The sequence below is a fragment of the Hevea brasiliensis genome, chromosome 11 (assembly GCF_030052815.1).
Source record: "Hevea brasiliensis isolate MT/VB/25A 57/8 chromosome 11, ASM3005281v1, whole genome shotgun sequence".
In the NCBI taxonomy this organism is placed as follows: Eukaryota; Viridiplantae; Streptophyta; class Magnoliopsida; order Malpighiales; family Euphorbiaceae; genus Hevea; species Hevea brasiliensis.
Genome location: NC_079503.1, coordinates 53,855,085 through 53,862,755, shown reverse-complemented (window position 1 = coordinate 53,862,755; position 7,671 = coordinate 53,855,085). Strand labels below are relative to the sequence as shown.

At 31.6% G+C, this 7,671-nt stretch overlaps 1 pseudogene; it reads left to right on the top strand.

Annotated features, from left to right (window-relative positions):
* Positions 1-907: 907 nt before the first annotated feature.
* LOC131170247 (protein DECREASED SIZE EXCLUSION LIMIT 1-like) overlaps positions 908-7,671 on the top strand; it is an 87,899-nt pseudogene continuing 81,135 nt past the window's right edge.

Here is a 7,671-nt window from a genome sequence, read left to right as displayed (position 1 = left end):
TGCATAATTGCATTATTATTATTGGAGCATTGATGGATAATGAAAGACTAGCTGACTCCCCCCATGTTATGATTATGTTATGTTATGCATGTTATGGATCCATAAAAATACAAAGGGAGATCTTTATGATACCCTTGGTGCATGACACAAGTCATATTTTAAGCGAAAAGTCCTTAGGAGCCTCTATAAGAGCCAGGCACATTGGATATATATATTAAGTGAAAGTTCTGAGGAGTCTCTGTTTGAGCCGAGCACATTGGATTTAGAGAGTCACTGATGACCAGTCTATCTGACATGAAATGTTTATGATGTGAAAGCCTATTTGTATGATGCATTGCATATTTATGAAATCAATGATATAATTAAAGTTAGTTACTTTACTCACTGAGCTTGAGTAAGCTCACCCTTTTCCCTAACCCCAGGTACAGGTTTGTAGGATTAGAAGAGTTCTTTAAAGAGAGAGCTTTAGAGGTAGCTTTAACACTCCTTTTGTGCACGATGAATGATTATATGGATATGCAAGATGTGAATGAATAGTACTATGATGTTAATTATAGAAAATTGGAGTTTTGTAATGTTTTTCAAGTATGAATGATTATGTTAACCCTTTTAGGAGTATATATGTTGAACCATTACACTTTAAAGCTTATGTATGTTAAGGTTCAAATTATGAACCACTTTTATGTTAAAGACATTTATGTATGGATGAAAAGGCTAAGGTGTAATGGTTTGTTATATATTTGAGTATTGATAGTACAGGTGTTAAAGGTATGTTTATAGGTTTTAGGCTTGCTACGGGTTTCGACTCCTTAGCACTGATAATGGCACATAGCTTGGGTTGTTACAGTATTTTTCTATTTTTGTAATTTTCTTTTTAAAGCTTACATTGCAGCATATAAGCAAGAATATGAGCAAGAGGCCATTGAAAGATCTTGTCACTGTACTAAGGGGCAATCATGCTTTTATAATAGATGTTTGTTGCCATTTGTTTAAACCTATTATATTCATTAGGTAATAATTGCTTAATTTTTTATTTGATTTTTATTTTTTTAATTCTTTGTAATCTTTGGATAAGTATTTATGAATTTGAAAAAAAAGTTTTCGAGCATTAATGTTGCAGTTCGACTGAAGGTGAGTTGTGAATTTGGGATGCACTTCAGCATCAAACAATGTCATCTTCTTGTAATCATGCTTATAAATTTCCTTTCAAAGTTTTTCTCCTCTTAGTATTCCATTTGGCAAGAACAATTTGTTATGTATGCTTTGATTGAAGGGTGCATAGTGCAGCTCATAGAATAATAACTATTGCCAACAGTTCTGTGATTGGCATTAACAAAGCTATTAGGTGTTTTTTTTTTATATATATATTTCATATTTTGAGGTTTTTCAAAGATCTAAGTGTTTGATCAGCTAATGAACTTCTTGTTTGTTTGTGATGAGCATAGCTAGGGTAAGGATGGAACTGTTAAGTTATGCAATATCAAAGAGGGAGGTTTGCCTAAGTATTTGAATTGTTTTGTCTTCACCTTCCTTGGCAAATGAGTTACTTATAGGATGTTTCATTATTTATCTTTTGAATGTTTAAACTATTAGAATCAAATATATTAATTTAATGATTGAACGTTTAATTATTTTATGTAAACATTGTTAAGCCATGAACATCGTAGCTTCTTAGATGCATTTGCTAATGTTATATGAAATAGGCGATAAAGAATTATTGGCTTAATCTGGAGACCTACATTCAAAATTTGATTTTATTTGATGAAAATATTTTGATCATTTTTCTAGTAAAATTTTGTGAGATGTACATGGCAAGTTGTTTTTGTTGAATATAATATCATTTAGAAAAATGAGTGCTTCAAAAACCATGTGAAATATTAATTCTCTACTGTGGAAAATCCATCATTTACACACAATTGTTAATTATGATGGAAAAACCCATCATAAACATCCATGTATTATGTTTCTTAAAGACGTTAGAAGAAAATATATCACAATTCACAATGTTGATTTTCTTCATGTCTGCTTTACCTAGCTATTTGCTGGGTTCTAGCATGTAATATCCTTCTTTCATAAGCTAAAATCTAATGAGATAGACCAGAATAATTGATATATCAATTTTTTTTTTTTCTTTTCTCCACTAAACTTTTTTTTTTTTTTTTTGGTTCTTGTTATATAATTAAGCTTTTTGAATGATGGTTCCAGTGATATACTACATTAATCAAATGGCTGTAATGTTACCTCATTAAGTTTAAGATTATTATTGAACATTTGCTATTCTTAATCTAATGTTGTCTTTCCTTTATTTGATAGGGTACTTGAACTTACAATCAAGGAACTCAGACCACTTCTATAAGCTTTCTTTAGTGAAGAAACCTTATGCTAATTTAAGGCAAGATGAAGTACCTTGTAACACCCTCACTTTAGATAGTCCATACATTCTACTGTTTTGATGACTAATGTCTGTCTGGACAGCCAGAATGTCTGGAACTATATTTAAATTAGAGTAAGGAGTCATAAATAACCTAAATAATGACAAGAAAAATTAATAAAAAATATTAGAAAATGGAATGCAAGAGGTTAAATGAGCCGAAGCTAGGGCGATAGGTAACCTTAACGGGAAACTACTGTGAAGATAGTTAGCAACCCTAGACCCGTGGAGAACCCTGTGAAATAATTTTTGAGACTTAAGAGAAGGATTATTGAGGTTTAGATGACAATATATTGCTAAGAAAATACAAGAAAAATTATATAAATCGGTATAGACAATTTTAGCTCAGTAAGCATAATGAAGGGCATTTTGGTCATTTCACTTTTAGAGATAATTTTTGACCAACTTGTCCATTTAAGTAAGTGAGATTTATGTCATAAAATATAAATAAATATTGATAAATATTTAAATAGAAATAGAAATGAGAAAAGAAAGAAAATAAAACAAATGAAATTTAAAAAGGTAATTATTACATAAGCATGATAACAGATGATGTAATTAAAAATTTTCTAGCCAATCACCATTAGACAAACCTAAGTATAAAAGCCAAAAGAGGGAAATAATTACACAAAAAATCAGCTTCTTCTTCCGTTTCTCCAAGTGGTCGAAACTCCATTGAAGGCCTCCACCATTGATATTCCAAGCAAGCTTCAATTCCTACCCAATTTCACCATAAAATCCCTTCTCCCCTTCACAAAAATTTGACCTTGCACCTTGAGCAAGCATTAGGTAGTAAAAAGAAGTAGAAAAATGGAAGTTTAGCAAGCCTAGAAGTAACTCCATTCAAGGTTAGTGTCAACTCTTACTCCTTTCTCTCTATATTCATGGTTAGGACTTTTAATTGAGTTAGAATTTATTGAATTTGAAACAAAATAAACATGTTTAGGGCACCCATGATTTTTTGCAGCCATGAGTAGGGAAGTGTGTGATGAGTTTTGAATTAAATTAAAGTTGTTTATTGGTTGCCTTTGATGAGAATATAAGGATTAAAACATTAATTTCTAGGTGTGGTGTTAAATTGAAACTTTGGGAATTAGGGTTTAAGGCAAAATTAGGGTTTTGCCAAATTGTTGATGGATTGGTATTCTAGTGGTCAATTAGTGACCATTTGATATGGGTTTTCCATAAAATGAAATTGGTTGTGGCATTGAATCATTAATGGGAGGTGCTGCCCTTTTGCTGGAAATTCTGGACTTTGAGTCCAATGGGTTTGGGCAGCCATAAGTTGAATTGTGTAACTTCAATCAGTATAAGGCTAATTGGAGGTGAAACTAGGGACATAATGCCACATTTTTCATGAAGAGACCCTACTAAAAAAACTAACCTAAAGAGACCTATATTTGGCTTGAATCTGGGTAACCAAAATCTGGACTTGGAAAAATGACCATATGAACAGTGATTGTTCAAATAGCCATAACTTCATGTAGAGAGGTCCAAATGACCTGATTCTTGAATCCATGGAAAGCTTAGACATATTAGAACAACCTTCATGGAGAATAAAAACCCAAATTGTAACTACAACCTAATCAAATTGCTAACTAAAATTAGTTCACCAAAACTGTCATAACTAAAAATTGCTCAGAAATTCTCGACATGGACCAATCCGGCCAATTATGGTAAAAATGCCATAACTTGAGCTAAAAAACTCCAAGTGGAGTAATTTAAAATGATAATTAAAGTAGAGACATTAAGGAATAACTTTGATGAAGAAAGTTTAGCCAAATTCTCGCTGTAGAATGGTCCAATGGAACAGTAATCATAGGTAGTGAAATCTAAAATTTTAGAATTTCTTCTAGTAAGCCTTGAATTGCAATTGGCAACTAATTCCAATAAATTTAAAACCCAAAATGTGGTATTATAGTGTCTTTAGAACTTTCATACCTATTATTTATTAAATAGTCAAAATTTGCATGAATAATTATAACACCCTCACCGTAGGTAGTGTCACACCCTACTCCTCTGCAAGATGTAACATGATCCCGTAGTACACCTAATGAATTACCGTACTTCACCTACCGATAACCCATTAGATATATCACAAGGGATTTTAAAATAATTTTTGTGAAATTTAAATCATCGATTAAAATCTGGTGTTATAAAATTTTTTTAAAATTTCGACAAGGTGCCGACTGTGTTTTGAGAAAACAGTTCTTCAAACCTGAAAAGGAAAACACTCCCAATATGTTTTCTTAAATACAACTCCAATAAACTTCATTTCATCTCAATAATCAAATCATTTCATTTTCTAACCAACCTTATCATAAAAGAAACATCATTGATTACAAGACTCAAAAATTAATATTACAAAACTATTCAGGTAAATGAAATCTCAAATTTACACTTACAATAATTTATGTTTAATTACATACCAAAATATTTTACAAGAGTTTTTATACAATTGCTCAAATAATTTACATACATATTATTACATGCATACATCAAAACCTGTGTACATGGGTAAACCTGGAGCTGATCTGAATGTCTCTTCAAAGAAGCTTACTCAATTGCTCTATGCTCTTTTCACCTGCGACAACGTATAAAGCTATCGCTGAGTGGTAAACTCAGTGGTGCACAACTATAATTTAAAATATAGTACAATATACTTTAACAAAAATTACAGCAAATAATTTAGAAATCTATATACTCATCAAATTTCAAAACTCAAAATATTCATTGCCAATAATATAAATCATTTGTGTAAAATGACTTTGATCACAAAATTCAATTTATCAAATCATAACTAACCATTTAAGGTAATTCCAACAAAATCAATTATATATAAATCATAATTGAAATCACAATTCTTTACTATTCAAAAACCATTCTTTATCTCGAAAACCATTCTTTATCTCACTAACTATGCAAGATTAATCCGAAAAGGCCATCTTAGGGGTGATTCTAACTGCCTATGGTCGGGGAGGTCGAATCATCGTGCACAGTACACACCACAATAATGAATCTTCCGAAAGGGCCATAACATAAGAAAAAAAACTTAGATCTAACCTCTAATAAGAGGAGAATCTAAGCCTGTGCACGTACCATGGTAATCAAAACACAACTAACTCCATTGTTTTCTCAACAAATGAGAGAGACGGGTAATAACCTAGTCAAGCATCTATAGTGAGATATAAAACAATACCACAATCCTTTTAGTGAGCATAAATCACAATACAATTCGTTTCAAAGTCAATTCCAATATCCAATAATTTTTATGCTCATCACAATTCAAATCATAAATTTGCATTTTTCCATGCAAATTGCCCATCACAATTAAAAACATATTCTATCACAATTTTCCAAAACATAATTTATTCAATTCACAACAATGCTTAATACTTGTGGAAATACCATTTCACAAAGCTAAATTCATACATACTATAGCAATTTCAATAATCATTGAATTAAATCCAATACTTGTTAAACATAATACATAAGAAAAATATGTCATTTAATCATATGAAATATTCAGAACAAAATCAGTTAAAAACTAGTTGTGCACATACCTGATTTGAGTTGCTCCTAGGCCTTAACTCAATGTTCTTTATGCTTTTCAATATCCTTTTCAACTGAAATACACAATTTAAAGTGTTTCAATACTCCATGAATTTGTTTCCAACCATAAAATCCAATATCTAAATTTTCTTGGTACTATTCTCTTCAATTCATTTCATTAGTCAACCTATAATGTTGACCCTTGATGTACTCTAAGTGAGTCAATTCTAATGTTACCAATATGTCACCTTTTATAGCCCTTTAGTGTTGGTATATGTTACCAAATTCATTTTCAAGTGCATTGCATTTTATTGCAATTTACCAGATTTTGGTGTACTATTTTAACCTAGCCGGACGACCTAGTTCCCTTGGTTTTCAGGTTCCAGTCCAAACTACAAACTTGTAGGTCTATGTCTTATTGCACGCGGGATAAAATTTTAGGTCATTCTGAGTTATGTAGACCAAGATATGGTCAATTTACTAATGCTGGACAGAATGCACTAAAATATGGGCTTAGGTCATTTTTAGGTCACTTTTGGTTCGGCTAGTTTTGGTACCCGAACTTGTACAAGCTATTTGGCTTGGTTCTGGCCATTTCTGGGCTTTGGTTTCTTCACAAGAATTGTATATCTATGTCTAAACTATTCATGGTAAAAATTTCAGGTCAATTAGACCTGTTTTGAGTAAGTTATGGTCAAAACACTAACTGCTGCCCGAATGGTCAATTTTCAGGCATTCAAGTCACTAATCCGGATTTGGTCATTTTTCAAGTCACCTTCTAGGCAGAATTTAGGTAAGCTTCCTCCATATAAATTGGCACATTTTTTGCCTAGTTTCACCTCCAATTGGTCTCATACCAATTTGGAGTCACACACTTAAGGTTCTAAGCTAAATTGCACACTGCCCTGTTACACATTATTCAACACTTACCAATTACACATTCAATAATCACCAAGTTTACCTTTCATGACAATTCTGATTTGGTACCATAACATTAACACACTTTACATTACATTTTGGTCATTTTGGGCAGCTTGTAACCACTCTCAACATACACATTATAACTCAGAATTTTCAAAGTCCAATTACAATAATTTAACCACATGAACATACCTCATTTACATGTCCAAATCCAAACAATTATTCACATACACATGCTGCCACCATAAGCAACATAATTCAACAATATTTCATGAACTTAAACACTTCAATCTTCTTCATGAGGCTACCACAAGTTTACACATACCCACCAACTTCCATTTTCACTTTTCATGTCACACCCTACCCTTCCGTAAGGCATAACATGATCTCGCAGTATACCTAATGAATTAGCAACTTCATCTACTGATAACCCATTAAATACACTACATGGGATTTTAAACCTTTTCTTACTTCTTTTTACAGTGGTGAGCACTATTTACAGGTGTTAAAAAAATTTTTTAACTGAAGTGAAACAGCTAACACATTTGAAGAATTAATAATTTCTGTAAGAATTTTGGTAGAGTGCCATCCATATTTTGAATAAAACAGTTCTTCAAAAACCTGTAAAAAAGTACTTCCAATATTTTTCCTCAATCTCAAACTCCAATACCCAATCAACACAATAAGTTTATGAACATTTGCCAATTCAAATCCATAATAATTTTTCAGTGTTTTTAAAAGATGAGATAAAAGAAATATATCACAAT